Source organism: Bubalus kerabau, chromosome 10, assembly GCF_029407905.1.
Source record: "Bubalus kerabau isolate K-KA32 ecotype Philippines breed swamp buffalo chromosome 10, PCC_UOA_SB_1v2, whole genome shotgun sequence".
Lineage (NCBI taxonomy): Eukaryota > Metazoa > Chordata > Mammalia > Artiodactyla > Bovidae > Bubalus > Bubalus kerabau.
This window is the reverse complement of record NC_073633.1, coordinates 17,226,436-17,246,667: the sequence shown is the minus strand read 5'-3', so window position 1 is coordinate 17,246,667 and position 20,232 is coordinate 17,226,436. Positions and strand designations below refer to the sequence as shown.

The following is a 20,232-nucleotide window of genomic DNA, read 5'->3' as shown; positions in this document are numbered from 1 at the left end:
GACACCGGAGGCCACGTAAGCATCCATCACCCAGAGCAGGGTATGTATTCAGACCTGCTCATTCCATGGAATACTCTGTGGCAGTGAAGATGGATGAAATAGAGCCGTATGTCACAACATGAGTGTTTCTCCAAAGCTGTGTTGAGAGCAGAAGCCGTACTGCCTTAGCTTGGCTTTCCCAGAGTGAAGCCTGTGTGCTGGGATTTACTTTGGGAGCTCTCCCAGGAGGAGCAGGAGGAGGGGGTAGGGGAGGGGAAAGCCAGCCCAGAGGGATTATGAGCAGGTCACTGCAGGGCAGCTGCAGACCCTCTGGGGAAGCCGGAAGCACGCACGGGAGAGCCGGTCTCTGATGGAACTGGGCAGGTGGCCCCACGGATGCTAGCTCCTGGCACCTCCTGCTGTGCCTGCACAGTCTGAGCTGCCTTCTGGGACTCGGGAGAAAGCCCCAAGCAGAGATGCCACGGGCTGAAGTGGGAGGCTGGCGGAGCGCCGGGAGCAGTCCCACAGCAGTGCTGAGAGCAGATGGGCTGAGGGCGATGGCATCGAGTACACAGCGCCTGCTACAGCTTCCGTACATATATCTCAACCTTCAAAACATGCAGCACTACAGCTAACGCCGATTAGGGGTCTAGGTGTGGTAAAAACTCAAGACCCTCTTGGCAGTGATAAACTTCATATGCAGGAGGCCAGTTACCTCTGGGAAGAACAAGAGAAGTGCAATCAGGGAGTAAACCAGGAGACTTCCGTTGTTTCTATGATTTTTTTTTTTTTTCCTTTTTGAGCTAAGTGGTGGGTACATGAGTGTTTGCCTCATTACTTTTTGTATGTTTACAATATTTCATAATAATAATAAACACCATAGAAATGCATGCGGAGGGGCCCTGATGTAAGTGATTGGAGCAGGTGGTTCATGGTGAAAGTTGGATGAGAGCTTTGGCTTTGAAGGAGGAATAAGGCTTGACCAGACAAAGTGGGGAGAAGGGCTTGCAGGCAGGGGACCTCGTGAGCAAGAGCCCAAAGGTAGGAGACCAGTCTAGTTCCTGTGAGGGAAAGAGTCATGCTGGGGAAGGTAATATGCCAGGTCATGCCATATCACAGAGGATGTTCAGAGCCATGCTGAGGATCTGAAACTCCAAAACAGAAAGACCAGAATGGCAGAGTAGCAGTAGCAGCAGTAGCCCCAGTAGAAATAATAATAATAGACTACTAATAAAAAACAACTCGGTACTATTACTGATTAAGCTCTTGCTCTGCGTCAGACACTTTGCAACATACTCTATGCACATCATCTCATTTAAACTGTGCAACCGGGGACTTCTCTAATGGTCCAGTGGTTAAGACTTGGCCTTCCAGTGCAGGGGGCACAGGTTCAAACCCTGGTCTGAGAACTAAGATCCCACATGTCTTGTGGCCAAAAAACCAAAACATAAAATGGAAGCAATATTGTAACATTCAGTAAAGACTGGTCCACATTACAGACTTCCCCGGTGGTCCAGTGGTTAAGAATCCACCTGCCAATGTAGGGGATATGGGTTAAATCCCTGGTCCAGAAAGATTCCACATGCTGCAGGGCAGCTAAGGCCGTGCCCCACAACAACTAATGCCCGCACGCACTAGAACCTGTGCTCTGCAATCAGAGAAGCCCCCTTGGGATGAGAAGCTTGCACACTGCAACTAGAGCAAGATGGTGAGCAGCAATGAAGACCAAGCACAGCAAAGAATTTAAAATGGTCCACATTAAAAAATAAAAATAAAAAACAAGCTGCACAACAGGAGGGATGTACTATTAGTACCCTATTTTACACACATTTGGAAGCTGAGGCCCAGAGAAGATAAGTAGCTGCCCAGGATCACGAGCTTAGTGGGTGGCAGCGTGAGGATTGGAGTCCAGGTGGACTTCATGCCAAAGCTCAGTTTCTTGACCCTGCTTCCTTATTGCCTTCCATGGTGGTTGTATCTGGATGGTCTCTCCCCCCACCCCCACCCCAGTAAATTCCTGGATGCAGTGCCTCTCTTGGAATAGCCCATAGTTTTCATTCAGCAGCCCACCACCTCTGGTCTGCTGATGGAATGGTGGGTAGAACCCCAGCTGGTGATCGGATTGCAGCATTTACCAGAAGGGTCTCATGTTTGCCAACCCAGTGCCCAGACCCCCCCTACAAGGCAGTAGCCTTGCGTGTTCTATGCTATGTCCCACAGAGGAAAACCAGCCTGGGCATTGGGGCTCTTTTCTGTCCCAAATCGAAGGGACCTTTACTTGGATGGAGCACAGGATGCATCGGAAGATGCTCGTAAAACATCCTAACTTTGAAGATGTGGTCCTGATGCTTCAGAAAGGTCAGAAGGGAGACTCAGCTGCCCCACCACTTGGATGCCATCCACTGTTCTCACACCAGGCTTATCAGCCCAGTGATTTGGATTTGGGAACAGGATGGGCAAATGCAAGCGGGCCCTAAATCCCACTAACCCAGCACAGACGCCCTCTTAACTCTCCATTTATTTTTCCCTGAATGGAAATCAGGCCCCAGGTCAGATCCTCAAACCAGGCCTGGGAATTAATTAGGCATGTAATGCTCGTTAGCAGTAATGAACACTCCTTGCTGAAGCCCTTGTGCGTCTTGGTGGGGGACGTGGCCTCTGCAGCAAGAATGAAGCATTTCTCCCTGAGCAGGATCTTGACAAAACAGAAGCCCCAAAGCCTTCCTGAGGGACGTACATGCATGCGTGCATGTGTGTGTGATGTGTGAGTGGTGTGTGTAATGCATGTGTGGTCTGAGGCTTGCATGCAGTATGTGTGGGACGTATATCATGTGTATTGACGGCATAGTATGAGTCCATAAGGGGTGAGCGTTCCAGGCTGTTTTGGATTATATATGTGGTGTGTGTGTGATGTGGCAAGGTTACATCTTTTGGACATGTCATGTGCGTGCTGTATACTAAGTCACTTCAGTCTTGTCCAACTCTTTGAGACACTGTGGACTGTAGCCTTCCAGGCTCCTCTGTCGATGGGAATCACCAGGCAAGAATACTGGAGTGGATCGCCATGCCCTCCTCCAGGGCATGTAAATGGCTGCAATTTTGCATATGGTGCCTATGTAACATGTGTATCACAGATGTGTAGTGTGGGGACATGAAAAAATCCTGCCTAAATCTGAGCGTGTGCTCAGGTATCTGAGCCTGAAAGACTCTGTCGCTGTCGGAAGCAATAGATTGCCGAGAATTCCCATGACACTGGGCAGAATTATGATCCCGCTTAGCACTGAGATAACATTGGTTGGAGAAAGGACAGATGAAAAATGTCCCCGGGAACAGAGCAAGAAATTCAACTGGCTCAGCGGAGGATGAACTGGGGCCATGGAGTCAGGGAAGAATATCCAATTAAAACTGAAAATCTCTGTTAGCGGGAGGGAGAGGTCCAGAGAAGGGAAAGGGACAGCTCATCCTAGAAGAATTCAGGACAAAAGAGACACACAGTTACTGGAAGCACCAGGAGGGCATCAGTGTTGGTGGAGAGATGCAGAAAGAGGATGTGAGAGGGGAGGATGAAGGCACGGGTGCCCCCCATGAAGTGGAGGAGGAGGGACCACCTAAAACATTTGCTGACATCTCTGGTTCTGGACTCCCCAGAAGAAAGACACCCTTCCTGCCCCATTCATCAGTCATAGAAACAACTTTTCCTCTCCTTTCCTTCTTGCTCTTTGTGCTTTGGGTAATGTGACCATGTCCCAGCTGGGACACTTTGGAGATAAAAAGAGCTATTAATAATTATGCCAGGACAGCAGATGAAAACTGGGACTGTCTCAAGCACATGAGGTGTGGTTTCTCAAAGCCTAGAGGAGAGAAGGGGTGGGTGTGGAGAGAAAGGTTTCTCATTCATTATCAGGCTCAGTCTGTCTCCTAAGCAGGAAGACCTCGTGCACCATCAGCCCCTTGAACTTGAACATCCTCTAAACATTTCTCTGGCCCATTCCCCATAGGTACACTGCATGGTAGCAAGGACTTCTGGACGACTCTGAGAAAAATCTAACCATCCACAAATGTACCCCGAATCATTTCAGTTCAGTTCAGTTGCTCAGTCATGTCTGACTCTTTGCGACCCCATGAATTGCAGCACGCCAGGCCTCCCTGTCCATCACCAACTCCTGGAGTTCACTCAGACTCACGTCCATCGAGTCGGTGATGCCATCCAGCTATCTCATCCTCTGTCGTCCCCTTCTCCTGCCCCCAATCCCTCCCAGCATCAGAGTTTTTTCCAATGAGTCAACTCTTCGCATGAGGCGGCCAAAGTACTGGAGTTTCAGCTTTAGCATCATTCCTTCCAAAGAACACCCAGGACTGATCTCCTTTAGAATGGACTGGTTGGATCATTTAGGAATTTAGAAGTACCCAAAAGGCAGGCCACACTTCTCTAAAGCTTAGCCTCATCCAGGATGCCACTGTTCATTTGGACCACAGGAAATCTGGCCCAAGATACTCAAACAGGGATAAAGTTGGATCCAGAGACCACCCTCCCTCCCACCCCAAAAGGTCACCACTCTCCTCCATCTCTCTCCCCTCACATTCATTTGACCAACATTTACTGTTTGTCTATTTAAACTTTTGTATTGTGAAATTGACATTGTAACAATCTTACAGGAAATATTTAAAATTAAACATAAATCACCTCTAGTCTTCTCACATTAACACAATAATTAATTTAATTTTGCCTGGTCCCTTCTGATCCTTGTCAGCATGCCTACATTTTTATTATTATGTAGTTATAATGTGCATAGAATTTTACATTCTGAGTTTTTACTTCACATCTTATCATAAGCATTTCTCCATTTACATAGTTTTCATAAATATTTTAAATGGCTGCATAATCGTTTGTTCAGTTTATATACCATAATTTACTTAACAATTCCTCTATTGTTGAACATTCAGGTTGTCTTCCATTTGGGACTATTATAATGTTGCAATGAGTATCTTCATGCATATATAACACTTGTTATTCTTTTGAGTAATTTCCTTTGGATACTGTATTAGGACTGGAATTACTGGGTCAAAGTGAATAAGCATTTTTATAACCCTTGATCTGTATTGCCATATTGCTTTCCAAAATGATCGTTCCAATTTTCAACATTATCAGTAATGTGTGTACCAATTTTAACATAACATTGTCATTGGTGCATGTTAGCATTTTTTTGTCCTCTAAACTGCTAATTTAGGAAGCATAAAATAGGACCTCTGTGTTGCATGAATTTGCATTTATTGGCTTTCTAGCCAGGGTGCACATTTTCTGTGTTACAAGAGACTTTTATTGGATCCTTACTATGTGCCAGGATCCCTGCTAAGGCTGCAAGGGCTACCAAGATGCTAAGACAAGACCCCTGTCCTCAGAGAGCTCATGGTCCAATAGAGGTATAAATGGTTCCAAGAAGAGGCTACACTTCCTGAGGAAGGTGCTATTCAGGTGGGCCTGGAAGGGCTGGCTGAGCTTTGAGCCTGAGAAGGGAGGAAGAGCAGCCTATGCAGACCTTTCGGCTTGAGCTAAGTCATGAAAGTGAGAAAGCATAAGATGTATACCTGGAACTGGAATGGAGGCTAGAGAAGGAGATGGCTGCAGAAGGGAGGCATAGTCAGGGAGAGGAGACTGCACCATCAGGCCAGGAACCCTTGGGAATGGTGTGTGGTTACTGGCTGGCTTGGCCTGGGTTGATGCTGAGCCAGGCACTCCAGGAGAATGCTGATAGATGCGCTTGTACCTCAGTTCTCAGAGCTCCCTGATGGGTGTGTTGCAGCCATCTTACCAAAATGTTTCTATACTCTGGATCTCTTCTGACCCTGAATATTCCTCCAAGACAATTGGCTTCCTTATCCCCATTTTGCAGATATGGAAACTGAGGCCCAGCTCTGTTAAGTGACTCATAACAGGTCACAGTTTAGGGTGGAGAGCCAGAACTTGAACTTGAACTTCTGATTCTAAACCCAGTGCTCTCGAATGGGGAGTAGAGAGTATGGGGCATAGTGGTTTTCAGTCCTGACTGTGTTTCAGCACCATGGGGAACTTAGAAAGAAAAAGATAAGACTTGTCACCCCACCTGGTCTGAACCATGGCTCTGAGGCACTGCTGAGGCTGTGCCCACTGAGATAAGGTGTGACAGGATGGGGTGGGGTAAAGTGTGAAGCCAGGACTTTGGCATTGTGAGCAGAAAAGAATGAGTCACACCATCGCTCAGTACATGGTCATGGTTCACTGAAATAAGAGGACTTCCAGACAGCCTTGCCTTACCACGGGTGCTGCCTGCCCTGCCTTCCTACCTGTCTGCAGGCAGGCCAGCTCGAAGCACCGCAGCCCAGAGCTGCCTCACAAGATAGTGACTTGGAGGTTGATTGCTTACCAGGACTGCTGGGAGCCCGGATGTGGCCTGGCATGGGGCGAAGGCAGGATTTGAACCCAGGTTCTCTGAGTCTTTATGGGGGTCTCTAAAAGGAAGCACGCTTGTTTCTGTGAGCGTCCTGGCCTGACCAGGGCTCTGGCACTGCATGGGGAGTCCCGAGAGCATCTGCATGGTTAGCAAGTCCAGTCCATACTCAACTTCAGAGCTGCCAAAAGACTGGGGTGAGAGGGTTGCCAAAGATAATCCACCAGATTAGAGACACCAAGAGGTCACTGAGGTTGGAATATGTGCCCTGTGTGCCCTTTGGTGGCAGGTAAAGGAATAAAAAAGAACATTAATACTAATTTATGTTTTAAAAAACATTTATTTATTTTTAATTGGAGGAAATTAATTTACAATGGTATGCTGATTTCTGCTGAACAACATGTGAATCAGCTATAAGTATATGTAGATCCCCTCTCTTGTGAGCTTCCCACCCACCCCCCATTTAATCAACTAATTAATTTGGCTGCATCGGGTCTCAGTTGTGGCACACTGGCTTCAGTAGTTTGCAGCTCTTGGGCTTAGTTGTCCCTCAGAATGTGCAATCTCCAGGGATCGAACCCATGTCCTCTGCATTGGAAAGCAGATTCTTAACCACTGGACCGCCAGGAAAGTCACCAGTTTACATTCCACAGGCCTGATGCCATTTTATTTTCCCACCCATGCTACAAGGCTCTTGGGGCAGTGGAGATGCAGATACTGAGGCCCAGTCGACAAGTGCCTTGCCCTAAGCCACAGAGCTGGAACAGTAAAACTAGGAGTCAAATACAGCCCAGCAGGCTCCAGATCCATCGCTGTTTTAATTATGTGCTTAGTCGTTCAGTCGTGTTTGGCTCTTTGCGACTCTGTGCCTTGTAGCCCGCCAGGCTCCTCTGTCCATGGGGTTCTCCAGGCAAGAATACTGGAGTGGATTGCCATGCTCTCCTCCAGGGGCATCTTCCCAGCCCAGGGATAGAACCCAGGTCTCCTGCATTGCAGGCACACACTTTACCATCTGAGCCATCAGGAAAGCCCAACAAATCCCACAGGCGTTTACTGAAAGCGTACGCTGGGCAGAAGAAGCCTGTTAGTGCTGACAAGGAAGAAAGACAATAAAGCCAAGGTTCCTTCACCAGGGCTGTGCCACCCAGAGTGTGTTCCCCGGAGCTGCAGCATCTGGGTCACCAGAGCTCATTAGAGATCCAGAATCTCAGGAATCTAAATCTGAGTTTTCACAAGACCTCCCAGGTGATTCTTGAACACATTAAAATTCAAAAAGCCTCGTCTCTAGACAGAGGTTCTGCACACTTGGCTGCACATTAGAATCCCCTGTCCTGGCCCCGCCCTAGAGGTCTGAATCAAGATCTGGAGCTAGAACTTGGCATTGACTTTTATGTGTTCCCCCAGGTGATTCTAAGGTGTAAGCAAGGGGAAGAAACTGCTCTTGGATGTTCTAACCAATTCTAGTCAGGTCTCTCCCTCCCCACTCCCCTGCTGTTTTCTGCTTCTAAATATTCAGGGCTGTGTGCTGTGTGGGTGGGAGGCATTATTGTTAATTATCATCTCAGGGAATAGGTGGGCCAGGAATTCTCCCTTGTTGTGGGGTGTGGAAAGAATGATCATCAGATGCCTAGGAAGATGGTTCTGGAGGCTTGAGTTAGAAGTTAGAAAAAGTTTAGGTCTGCGAGCCCAGTCTGGGTCTCAGGGACAGTAGGGAAGTTCCGGGAGGCTTTCGGGTTCATCACTTAATGATTCACACAGCATGGATCTGGCAGGCAGGTTTCATTATTATTCCCACTTTGAAAATTAAGAAACTGCAGCTTGATGGGGCTTCCCTGGCGGTCCAGTGTTGAAGACTCTGTACTTCCAAGACAGAAGGCACAAGTTTGATTCCTGGTTGGGGTAATAAGATCCTACATATCTTATGGTACAGCCAAAAAGTTTAAAAAAGAAGAAATTGGGGCTTGGATATTTTTAAGTTTTTAGCTCACTTAAGCATATAAGGTCATTTAAGCATAGAAGAGCTAGACTTGAACCCAGGTCTAACATTACAGTGCTGCCCTTGTTCTGGGGGTAAAAATGGGAGACCTAGTGGGTCCCCTTGCAGCAAGCCCCTCCCAGTTGTAGTTTGTCCATCCCAGTCCTGCTCCTCTCCCCACAGCTTCCATGCTGACTGAGGCGGGTGGCTGCCAGCGGCCAGGGATTGAGGGGGAGCGGGGAGATGGATGTGTGCACATGTGCGGGCGTGTGTGTTCCCCCTTTCTTGGGCACCAGCCCAAGTTTTGCATCTACATGCTGGAAGAGAGAGATCAATTTGGCCCTGATACAAACTCCACAGTCACTGAACTGCCATCTTCATTTAGTTAACGTTCTTTCTGGGCAGACCTGGCTGGGATTCACCTTCATTATTCAGCGAGGGGGCTTACTCTGGGCCAGGCTTTGATCTCGGAGCTGCAGAAAATCACCTCTTACAGATGATTTCCCCTGCAGGCCATTAGCATGGGGTGGGGGGCTGAATTACAGGGAGGGGCCTGCCACCATCCCTACCACAACTCCCCCCCGACCCCCGCAACGGCCCCACTCCACCAAGATAGGCACCCAGTTGACCTCTGGCTCACTCAACTAAGCCGAGAGGGAGGGAAATCCTGGTTACTTCCTCCCTCTGCTCCCCAGAGGACCCCCTATTGAGTCCCAGCGCTGATAACTGACCCCACAAAGCACTTTATAAAGCCTACGTCACATTCGATGTTCTCAACTCCAAAGCCAGACCCACCCAGGGTTCAAATCCTGGCTTGGTCACTTACACACTGTGCGGACCTGAGCAAGTTACTTCACCTCTCTGAACTACGGTTTCCATGTCTGCAACATAAAGTAATATACCATACCATTGTTGAAATGATTCCATGGCATAATTTGCATCAAGCACAGGGCTCGGCATGGAGTAAATGCCGTGTTTGCAATCACTTCTGTGAGGCAGATGTTGCCTGTTTCACAAACAAGGAAACTGGGGCTCCTGCAGGCACCTCTGATTAGCTTTGTGACTCTGTGAAAAGACACTTCTTTCCACCTATGGGCTTGCTGTGAGAGGCAGGTAAGAGTGAGTGTGTGTGTGTGTGTGTGTGTGTGTGTGAAGGCTAACCCCCAAGGGCTGCCTGCAGGTTCAAAATTCTCCCCAAAGTATCTAAACACTAAATGGAAGCCTGAGGCTTCTAGAGACTTCGACGTGAAGTCGTCAAGTCGCTCAGTCATGTCCGACTCTTTGCGACCCCATGGACTGTAGCCTACCAGGCTCCTCTGTCTGTGGGATTTTCCAGGCAATAGTACTGTAGTGGATTGCCATTTCCTTCTCCAAGGGATCTTCCCAACCCAGGGATCGAACCCGGGTCTCCCGCATCGTAGACAGACGCTTTACTGTCTAGAGACTTGTGGCTCTTAAAAATCCTTCCAGCATTTGGCTTATGCTCCAGAAGGGCAGACAATGCTGGGTCAGCAAGATTCAGAGTCTAGTTCCCAAGTCTGCTTGCAGCCCCCCAGGAATAATCTAGCCCCACCCTGAGCCCACTCTTCCTTTCTGCCAGCCCTCTTGCTTTTGCTGATGACCTCCATCCCCTCGCTCCCAACTTTCCTGTTCTAGTCTCAGCCCCTGCCTCCTCTACCCTCAGTGGGCCAAGGGCAGCCAGGTACCCCTCCCCCACGGCCTCCAGACTGGGCACTGCCCCCACCATCCTGAGCTCCTTTCTTGACTGCTAGCCCAGTTTCAGGCCTTTCTCCCAGGGGCTGCAGTGCAGGCTGGTTTTAATCCCCTGTGATTGGCACTTTCTGACAGTGCAGGGTCAGGTCACTTGGTCTGAGAAACTGGTGCTTGGCCGCTATTATCCGCCCACTGCGGCAGGGTCTGTAATCCAGCCCATTGATTCTGCCATTGTTTGTTCCTTACACACTCTCCAGCACCCCGACCCCACTTGGATTTCTGCGAAGTCTGCCGCCAGCAAAGACAGAAGAGGCTTTTTGCCACTGGGGCTGCGAGTCTTTGGGAGGCTTCTGCATTCAGGAAGGCCAGCTAGGAAAGATTCATACAGTGCCTTACAGATCCAAACAGATGCCTTGTGTTCCCCAGCGTGCCGCCTTGGCTGGCTTCCTCGCACCTGACCACCCATTAGTCTGCCTTTTAACTGTGTCTGCATGTGGCTCGGGCACTTGGTTACTTTCTCCAGTCCCAGCTGGGCCTCAGACAAACTGGGTCACCCTGTAGGGCCATGTCTGATGGCTCTCATGGACACAGCCCTGCTTTCTCCAGGCAGGCTTCAGCCCCAGGCCCCGAGCTGATGGGTAGTTTACTGCAACCTGGAACATAGGGCAAGAAGCAGCTGCCCCTGGAGTCTGTCCAGAGGATGATGAAAAAATAGGATCTCCATCTGGGCTTTTCTTTGAGCCCAGGGGCCCTAGAAATTCAAACAGAAATTCTTTTCTTTCCTTCTCCAGCTGTGCCATGTGGCATGCAGGATCTTAGTTCCCTGCCCAGGGATTAAACCCATGCCCCTGCAATGGAAGCTCGGAGTCTTAACCACTGGACCACCAGGGAAGTTTCCAAATAGAAATTCTTAACCTGGAGTCTGTGATCCCCAATAAGACCATGAACTCCTTGAAAAGATATGCAAAATTGTATGTAGGTGTGCATTCAGATAGGGACAGTCCACAGTTTTCATCAGATTCTTTTTTTGGAGGATAATTGCTTTACAATGTTGTGATGGTCTCTGCCATACATCAACGTGAATCAGTCATAATTATTTATTTGTATGTATGTATGTATGTATGTTGGAGAAGGCAATGGCACCCCACTCCAGTACTCTTGCCTGGAAAATCCCATGGATGGAGGAGCCTGGTGGGCTGCAGTCCATGGGATCGCTAAGAGTCGGACGTGACTGAGTGATTTCACTTTCACTTTTCACTTTCAAGCATTGGAGAAGGAAATGGCAACCCACTCCAGTGTTCTTGCCTGGAGAATCCCAGGAATGGGGGAGCCTGGTGGGCCGCCGTCTGTGGGGTCACACAGAGTCGGACATGACTGAAGCGATTTAGCAGCATGTATGTATGTATATCCCCTCCCTCTTGAGCCTCCCTCCTCCCTTATCAGATTCTTCAAAGTGTCTGCACTGACCTAACCATGTGGTCAAAGGGCAGCTGCCTTAGGCCATTGTCATGACCATCAGCATTAAGGTGAGAACTTAGGGGTCACCCAGACGAGATTCTCCCTTTACCGGGAAACCAAGCGGGCTGGAGGCCAAGTTCGGAGAACACCAGGAGGTTAGAGGCAATGTGCTAGTTGTCAAATTGGGGAGCCTGAACAAAAGCAATGGGGTGTGCAAAGGGGAACATTTGGGGGAAGTAGGGTCGACAGAATTTGGTGAATTTGACCCATTAGTTCCAGAGAATAGGGATGAGGAAGGTGTCTAGACTGGTCCCCAGGTTGTACCTGATTTGGGAGTCAGGGGCTCCCTTGGTGTCTCTGAGTTGGAAGAGAAAAATAAGGGGGAGGGGACGAAGGAGGAGATTTTGTGAACCGGATTGTCCTTTCCTTTAAAAAAAAAAAACAACCTTGTCCCCACCACAAGCAAGGACACCTCAGAGTGGTCAGTCCTGAATTTCAGTCCCAGCCCCTGGCCAAACAGAAATTCGGCTCTATTTCCTTCTCTTTGCTTAGGTAACTTTCCACATTTCACTGGGTCTGGGCTGGGATGGTAAGAGGTGGGGGGACTAGCTCATAGTTTGCTTCTGGGAGAACAGGGTCCTCAGTTTGGACAGATAGGGAGAGGGGGCCAGAAGTGTGTGCTCAGGAGAGAGAGTACCGTCGAGCCCAACCTCCAGAAGGAAGGAGGATTTGCCCCCGGTCACGGTCTGCTCATCTCGGCCCCAGCACCCCTGTCTGTCCTCAGGATTGTCTGTTGCTCATACCTTGAGAGGGAACACAGGGCCCCCCCTTGGGGCACCTCTCCCTCTGGAAGAACCTAACCCTGTGCCAGGGCACACAAGCCGGCGAGTGACGTACAGGTTGGGTCCAGCCCACTGGAACCTCCACCGGGCGCTCTTGCAGTAAACACCCTGCATTACCTTACCTGATGGTCCAAGAAAGCTCATGTGATGGCATAGTCAGCAGACCTGAGGTCCCCGCACCGGCCACCACATCCAGAAGCAGCCCTGAGCTCAGCTAAGTGTGACCCAGGGCTGGGCAGCCCCCTGTTTGTGTGCGTGCTAAGTTGCTGCAGTCGTGTTTGACTCTTTGAGACCCTATGGGCTGTAGCCCACCAGGCTCCTCTGTCTAAGGGATTCTCCAAGCAAGAAGAGGGTTGCCTTGCCCTCCTCCAGGGGATCTTCCTGACCCAGGGATTGAACCTGGGTCTCCTGCGTCTTCTGCATTGGCAGGCAGGTTCTTAACCACTAGCGCCACCTGGGAAGCAGGGATCTTTATATCCCTGATCTAGAACCTTGAAGAAGCCGCCAGACCTGCTTGCCCACCTGCCTGGCTAGCCCTAGCCTCCTGATCTGCCCCACACCCTCCACCCACAGCTGACCCCCTCCCACGCTTGACCCTCCCCGTGCCTTCCCGTGACTTCCCCTGGCCCCACTCTAGCTTCCAGGCACCCTTGACTCTAGAGAGGCATTTTTTCTCTCTGGGCAGAAACTACTTTGAAATTTGCAAACTCTTGCAAATGGCAGAAATAGCAAGCAGACAGTCGCTCCCACAAGTGCCTGTGCTCCCTCCCTCCCTTCTCCCAATCTTCCTCCTGAGTTTTCACACCCACTCGCCTGGGTCTTGGTTCCACACTTTGCCAAGCCAACTTGAGAAGCTGGGGCATCTGGGAAATTTCTAGGATGCCCAGAATCTCCTGGAGAAAACCCATCAGGCCTGCGAAACCAGGCACTGGCTGCTATCTCACTCTTCTTGAGACACAGCCTCTTTCCTTCTCATAGATTCTCAGGCCAAAGAAGAGCTTGCAGACCACCCTGGCCAGCTCTCCTCTACTTCAGATTTGCCTTGAGAACAGCATTACTGATTTTTTTTTTTTTTTGCTTTATTTTAATGTGTGTCTTCTACTCACAAAGAGATTGTGCAGTTAAAGACAGAGACCTTCTTTACTTTTATTTCCCCAAGTCTAAACATAATAAAGACTCATAAATATAAATGATATTAGAGCTGGGTTGGAATTCATCTTGTTCAACCCTCCTCATCTCCCTGACAGTGAGACTGAGGCTCAGAGAGGCACCTGACCTGCCGAAGGCTTCCTGGTCCTGTGCCCACTCTTCCACGACACCTTTGTTGTTGACTGACTAATTGATCAATTGATGACACCATTGAGGAACACCAGTAGCAGGCTAGAAAGGGGTGAGGTAACCCCGAATTGTCCCTACAGGGCCCTACACCAGTTTCCTGAGGAATGATGGGAATTTCTCAGAGACGCCAGTACCACTGCCTCTGACTGCACCTTAATTCTTAAAGATATCTCCAGGGGTAAGGGGACTGGGGCCAGCCAGCCTTTCAGCACCACCATGTCTTCTGATCTGATGTCCCACTTTCCCCAAACATTTTCCTGGGGATGTAGAAGGCTTTAATTAGTGAAATGAAAAGACACACTTCAGATCCCAGGCATCAATCAATACTTTTTCACTGTAAGTGACAGAAACCCAGCCTAAGATGGCTTAGGCAGAAAAGAGGATTTATTGCCTCTTGGAACTAGAAAGAACAGGGGTAGATGTTGCTCTAGGCACAACTGCATCATGATAGCCATAATCTGTCTCCACCTTGGCTCTGTTTTCCTTTGTGTTGACTTCATTCTCAAGTGTTCTCTTCCCAAAGGAATGACAGAGATGGCAACCAACAGTTCCAGGTCTGCAATCTCCCAGCATAACATCTCCAATGGGGAGAAAGCATCCCTTTACTCAATCATTCCAGCTAAAGTCCCAGAATGGAGTTGCATTGGCCTGATAGGGTCACATGCCTATCCCAGGACCAATCACTGTGACCAGAGAATGGAGTATTCTGACTGGCCAGGCTTGGGTCATGTGCCCTCCTGCTGGGACCAGGGTGATATCAGCCCCACTCATTCCATGTTTCCTGAGCCTGGGGAGGAAGGTACCTTTGTACTGTGAAAACAGTCGCCCACTATCCTTTTTCCAGTTTCATTCCTCCCAATCCCACTGGATTTGCTTAGTGAAAATGTCCTGGCTTAGTTTAGGATGGGTGGATAAGGATTTAGAGGAGAGGGACAATGTGGAAGTGGCTTAAAAGCATGAATCCAGAAGGGAGTAAGTTGTTGGGGAGATAAAGCTTCTAGATAATTCATCTCTTGGCCCTCAATCCCCAGAAAGGATAATATCTGATGAATATAAACTTATTCACATCCATTATATGTTTATTGATCCTCATTAAAATGTCATAAGATAGGGAGAAGAAACTGAGGCTCAGAGAATGAAGTAACTTGACCAAGGTCACCATCCAGCAATTCAGTGTTAATGCGAGTGTTTGAACCCGACTCTCCGTCTCAAGGTCTTCCCTGGTGGCTCAGATGGTAAAGAATCCACCTGCAATGCTGGAGACCTGGGTTTGCTCCCTGGGTTAGGGAGATCCCCTGGAGGAGGGCACGGCAACCCACTCCAGTATTCTTGCCTGGAGAATCCCATGGACAGAGGAACCTGGCGGACTACAGTCCATGGGGTCACAAAGAATCAGACACAACTGGGCAACTAAGCACTCCGTCTCAATCTCTAGGCATTGTCCTGTTCTTAATACCAGGCCAGGTCCCTTGAGGAGCTGCTCTGGTGATGGCTGAAAGGCAGAGGTGGACAACTGTTTCAGCTACTCTGAGTGCTGCCCAGGGTGCTGGAGCAGGGGTGTGTACTGCCCCAGGGGCAGGAAGGGCAAACTTGGCTGGAGACCAGTGTAGACTGCAGGAGGAGGACAGCCTCTTGCAAATGAAATATTCATGGTGGTTATTAAATCAAGTTTTATTGGAATAAAAATACACTTGCTGAATACATTTATTTCCCCTGTTTCCTTTCAACCCCCTTCTTTCCCTGAGTGATTTGATTTGGGAGCCAGGAAAGATTTTTTTCCCCAAGTAAATTAGACTTAGGTCAGCAGAATAAGATGCCACGTCAGGATTGGCGCTTGGCAAGAGAGGAACCCCCTGGGGGGCCCCCTGGATGACTGAAAGGTGGGGGATGCAGGTAGAGAGAGGAAGGAGGGAGGGGATGCTCCTGGTTCACGTGCAAAACCCTCCACATGCTCACAAACACAGGGACATCCCCTTTCTCTCTCCCTGTGCTCTTCCCCAGCTAATGATGAGTGGCTGAGGCCAGTGTTTGGAACCAGAGAGAGCTGCGCAGGGGCTGTGGCAACAGCTCTCTTTGTCTGGCTGACCCTCCAATTTTTCTTTGTTGTTTTTAGTTGCAAAGTCGTGTCCTACTCTCTTACCACCCCATGGACTGTAGCCCACCAGGCTCCTGTTCCATGGGATTTTCCAGGCAAGAATACTGAAGTGAATTGCCATTTCCTTCTCCAGGGGATCTTCCCAATCCAGAGATTGAACCCTAGTCTCCTACACTGGCAGGCAGATTCTTTACCACTGAGCCACCAGGGAAACCTCCAATTCTTCTTAGGGAGACCCCAGTCTAGGGGGACATGAAGGAGTCACTGACCTGGTCCTCTCTGCTGGTTATCATTTCAACGCTTCTCTTCTTCACCTTAACTCTCCTGTGTCTCTTCTTCCATCTCCACTGATCTCCATTCCTCTTTGGAGTTCTCAGCCCCTCTCCAGAGACTGTCTCTGCAAATCCTTCTCTTGATGTCAGTATCTTTGGGGCTCTGTGTGTCTGCCAAGTCGGCTGTCTGTTTGCCTGCCTATCACCTCATATTTAGAACTGTTCCACGGCCACACACACAGAGTCTCACATACACCTTAACACACTCTGACACAATCACACCCTCAGTTTCACAAACACACATGCACACGCAGAGGCACTGATTCTCTCATGCCTTATCACTCACGCTCACAGTGTCACTGTTTGTTGCACACATGTTCGGGCTGCTGGCTGACTCAACAGACAGAGCCAGGGTCCTCTGTCTCCACTCCATGGCCTGGGACAGGCATCAGGGGATTCTCTGCTACTCTGCACCCACTCCACCAACACCATAGGGTGGCTCTGGGGCTGGCCCAGCCACCCGAAACCACCCTGTCCCTCTACAGGGAGGGGTCAGAGGTGAGAGTCGAGAGAACAGAGCTCAGGCAGGTATCACCTGTCCTACAGGGACACCATCGGATGAAGTGGAAGGCCCCTCCCGACTGGGCCATGCCACCTGCATGGTCAACACCCTGCCCAGTCACTGGGATGAGATTCAGGCTTCATGTGACCCTGAGATAGACTGTTGAGCACCAAGGGAGACAGATGTTCCTGAGAGCAGAGCCTGGCTTCGCTCACTGTCCATCCCTGACCATCGCCCATGAGCCCCCAGATTTGTCTTGCAGGCACCCGTGCTCCCGAGGCCTGGGGGACCTGCTCGGATCTGAAAGGCCCTGCTGGGCATGCCCCGTGTGTGGGTCTGGATCCTTGGGATGCCTTTTTCTTATCCCTGGTCTCGTCCAGGCCACATACTTCCTGGCGCACCTCATGCCTTTCTGCTCACCTTCCAGCCTCAACTGTTTCCTATTTAATCCCTTTCCTGAGATATTTGAAAGCCAGGATCTTTCCTTTTTTTCTTCTTCTTTTTTCAAAATATTTATTTATTTATTTGGCTGCAGTGGGTTGCGGCACATGGGATCGTTCATTGCGGTGCATTCTCTTGTTTGCAGCACTCGGGCTTAGTTACCCTACGGCATGTGAGACTTTGGTTCCCCCACCAGGGGGTGAATCTGCATCCCCTGCCTTGGAAGGCAGATTCTTAACCACTGGACCATCAAGGAAGTCCCCGGCTCTTTTTCTGTCAGGAACCCCTCTTGGATCTTGTCTCTGAGGGCCTGTCTCACCTCTCTTTCTCCTAGGCTTTAAGTCTGGTCACACCCTGGGTCAGGCTTTGTCTTAAACTCTGCTCTGTAGACTGGCCAACAAGTTAGCTTGTTGCCTCTCTCCCCCTTTCCAAGCACATTTGCCCAACATTCTCTTTGGGACACCTTTCTGCACCGACCTGGGCCTTAGAGGGTAGTGAATCCAGCCCAGAGTCATTTCTGTGCCTGGGACAAAGACTAACAAAAATGCCCTCTGGGCTACAGCTCCCTGACCCCTCCAACAGGTGGAGCTGGTGGGTACCCAGGAGAAGGGTGTGATCCTCAGGCAGCAAAGAGCAAGCCAGCACTTGGGGGTCCGGGGAGGGCAGGAAAGGCCCTCTGGGAAGAAAAGATGGGTCCACCCAGCAGAGAAGCTAGGAATCAACTTACTGACTCACTGGGCAGGATGTGGGTCTCAGTCCACCATTGTTTTATTGTTTGGGGACATGACTCACGTTTCTATTGCATGGTTTTGTTGCTGAGCAAGCTTTCTTGGTTTCCTGATTAAGCAAACCTGCTTTCTTGGGTGATAATTAACTTACAGGATCTCCCATTTTTTCTTTACTTACAAGCCCCTACAGGATTAACTATTTAATCACCTACATTGTCCCTTTACTCTGTTCTATCAAGTGGTGAGATAAGAAGAACCAGCTTTATCTGTGAGAGAAACTGGTGCCTAGACAGACCTGTCCCTATCTCTGCTTCTTCACTATACTAGCTGTGTGACCTTGAGGAAGTCACCTAGCGTTTCTGAGTGTCAGTTTCCTCTTCTGGAAAATGGGCACAGTAATACCCATTTAGGGGTTAAATGTGTTTGGCCCAGAGGAGCTCAGCTCATGGCAGGTGCTGCTATAGCCACCATGAGCAGCAGAATCCTGAGGACCTCTGAGCACCGACAATTCCCTGAGGTGGCACCGAGGCCTCCTGCCAGGTCTACCTGGCATCCAGGTCTATCCTACCATCTCTGCCAGGCCCGACATGCGGCTGTCTGTTGGCAGATGGCAGCTCCATTGCGGTAGTGATGGGCCTGGCTTGTGAGTCCTCCCCTCCTCATGCCCCTGCTGCTTATGATAATTTAATTGATCAAGCTGCACTGGCTGTGCCTCTCCAGAAGCTCTTCGTGGCTTAACTCTGAAAAGATTTTTTTAAAAAAAAAACAACCCTGCCCAACATCTCTGTAATTAGGAGTCTGGACTCAGCCCTGAGTCCGGTGACTGTGAATGAACCAGAGGGAGCTGCAGAGCTTCCCCTGTTGGGAGGTATCAGAGGAGGAAAGAAACCAGCTCCAGCCCCAGCCAGGCCACCTTTGGGACAACTTCCTGTCTCCATAGGCATCCCTTTCCTCATTCACAGGAAGCGGCTAATTAAACCAGAGTAATGAAGACTCATTCATTGCTAATTCCTGCAGTGATGAAATGAATTCACTTTCCTATGCAAAGGAAAAAAAGAATTTAAAATGTGAAAATAAATAAAACCTCAAATAGTTGTATAGTGCTTACTATGTGTCAGACACTCTTTTAAGCCTTTTACAAATAATAACTCATTTAAACTTGTCATTTTGAAGGTGATATTCAGCTGTCAGCTTGGATTTGTAGCTGGAAGCTTTGTAAAGGCAGGCAGTTTGAATCAGAGACAGTTTGTCAATGTTGCAGGCTGTCAAGGGCCTTGCTAAGAGGACGCACCGTATTTAAATTTTGTTTAACTCCTTGCTTCCAGAAAAAAAGTTGGATATGGGAAAAGAGATTTTTTTTAAATTAAAGAATAGAGTGACAATTTTTTTGCTTTTATTAGAAAAGCCAGGGTTGTGATTATGATTTCAGATTAAATTCTTTTAACCATGTAAATAAGACAGCCTGCTACTCTCTGGTGGCAGCATGTAAGTATTGCAGGAAAAGTACTCAAGGGGAGGTTACTGTGCAAGCCTGCGTGATGGGAGGTAGAGGGTGGGGGTAGCGGCAAAAACTCAACTGATCTTAATTGATCGTTGAAATAAAAAGCATGGAGGGTGAGGGTGGAGAGATGATAAGTGAAACAAGACTGGCCATATTCTAATGATTACTGACACTAAGAAAAAGGTGTGTTTTTTCAAGTAGTTTTAAATAGAAGGAAAATGTTTTATAAATACCAAATGCTTTACCCTATCCCATTCTATAATGAGGCCCAGAAATGTTGAAGGGTCTGTCTCCTGTTCTCAACACAGTGATCTGCCCAGTTATCCCAAGTGGGTAGGTTCTGATGAATCTGCCAGTGGTTTTGCCTTCATCCCCACCTACCTCCCACAGCAGCACAGGGAAGAAGATGACCCCTGGATGAGCAGAGATTCAGGGCCAGGGGAAAGGCGTTGCCTTCCCATCCTCCTCCTAGGCTGTAGCCCCCATGGCCGTCCTGTGGTCCCCAGGGCTAGCCCTGTGCTTCGTTAGGCTAGGCAGGCACCACCTCTTTGATGACTTCTTGCCCCATATTTGCTTTCCTGAGTTTAGTAAACATTTGCTAAGCCTCTACTCTATTCCAAGTACTGTGTTGGAAACTTTATGTGTGTGTTCTCATTCCCTTTTCTGGGGTAAACCCCTTACCCCCATAGATGAGGAAACGGCTCCCTATCCCAAATTATTATCATTTTTATGATTCTCTTCTCCACCAGATTGTGAGTTTCTTGACCCAGGGGTTGTGCTGTTTTTCATCTTTATTTCTCCATCTGGTAACAGTAAAGAGTCAATAATTATTGAATGAATGATTAATTATTCAAAGAAGATTATATGATTTACCCAGGTAATCATACAGTGATAGAATCTGGG

General features: G+C 49.0%; 1 protein-coding gene across 2 annotated transcripts in view; it reads left to right on the top strand.

Moving 5' to 3' along the window:
* The window catches only part of MEGF11 (multiple EGF like domains 11), a 389,965-nt gene that overhangs the window by 244,717 nt on the left and 125,016 nt on the right, over positions 1–20,232 (top strand). Inside the window, exon 3 of one of the 2 annotated variants that reach the window (XR_008698837.1) lies at positions 13,371–13,417. The exons of the other annotated variant lie outside the window; for it this stretch is intronic. The gene's annotated coding sequence lies outside the window, so the exon portion shown is untranslated. Of the gene's footprint in view, positions 1–13,370; positions 13,418–20,232 lie in introns of those variants that run through there. 2 annotated transcript variants of the gene reach the window in all.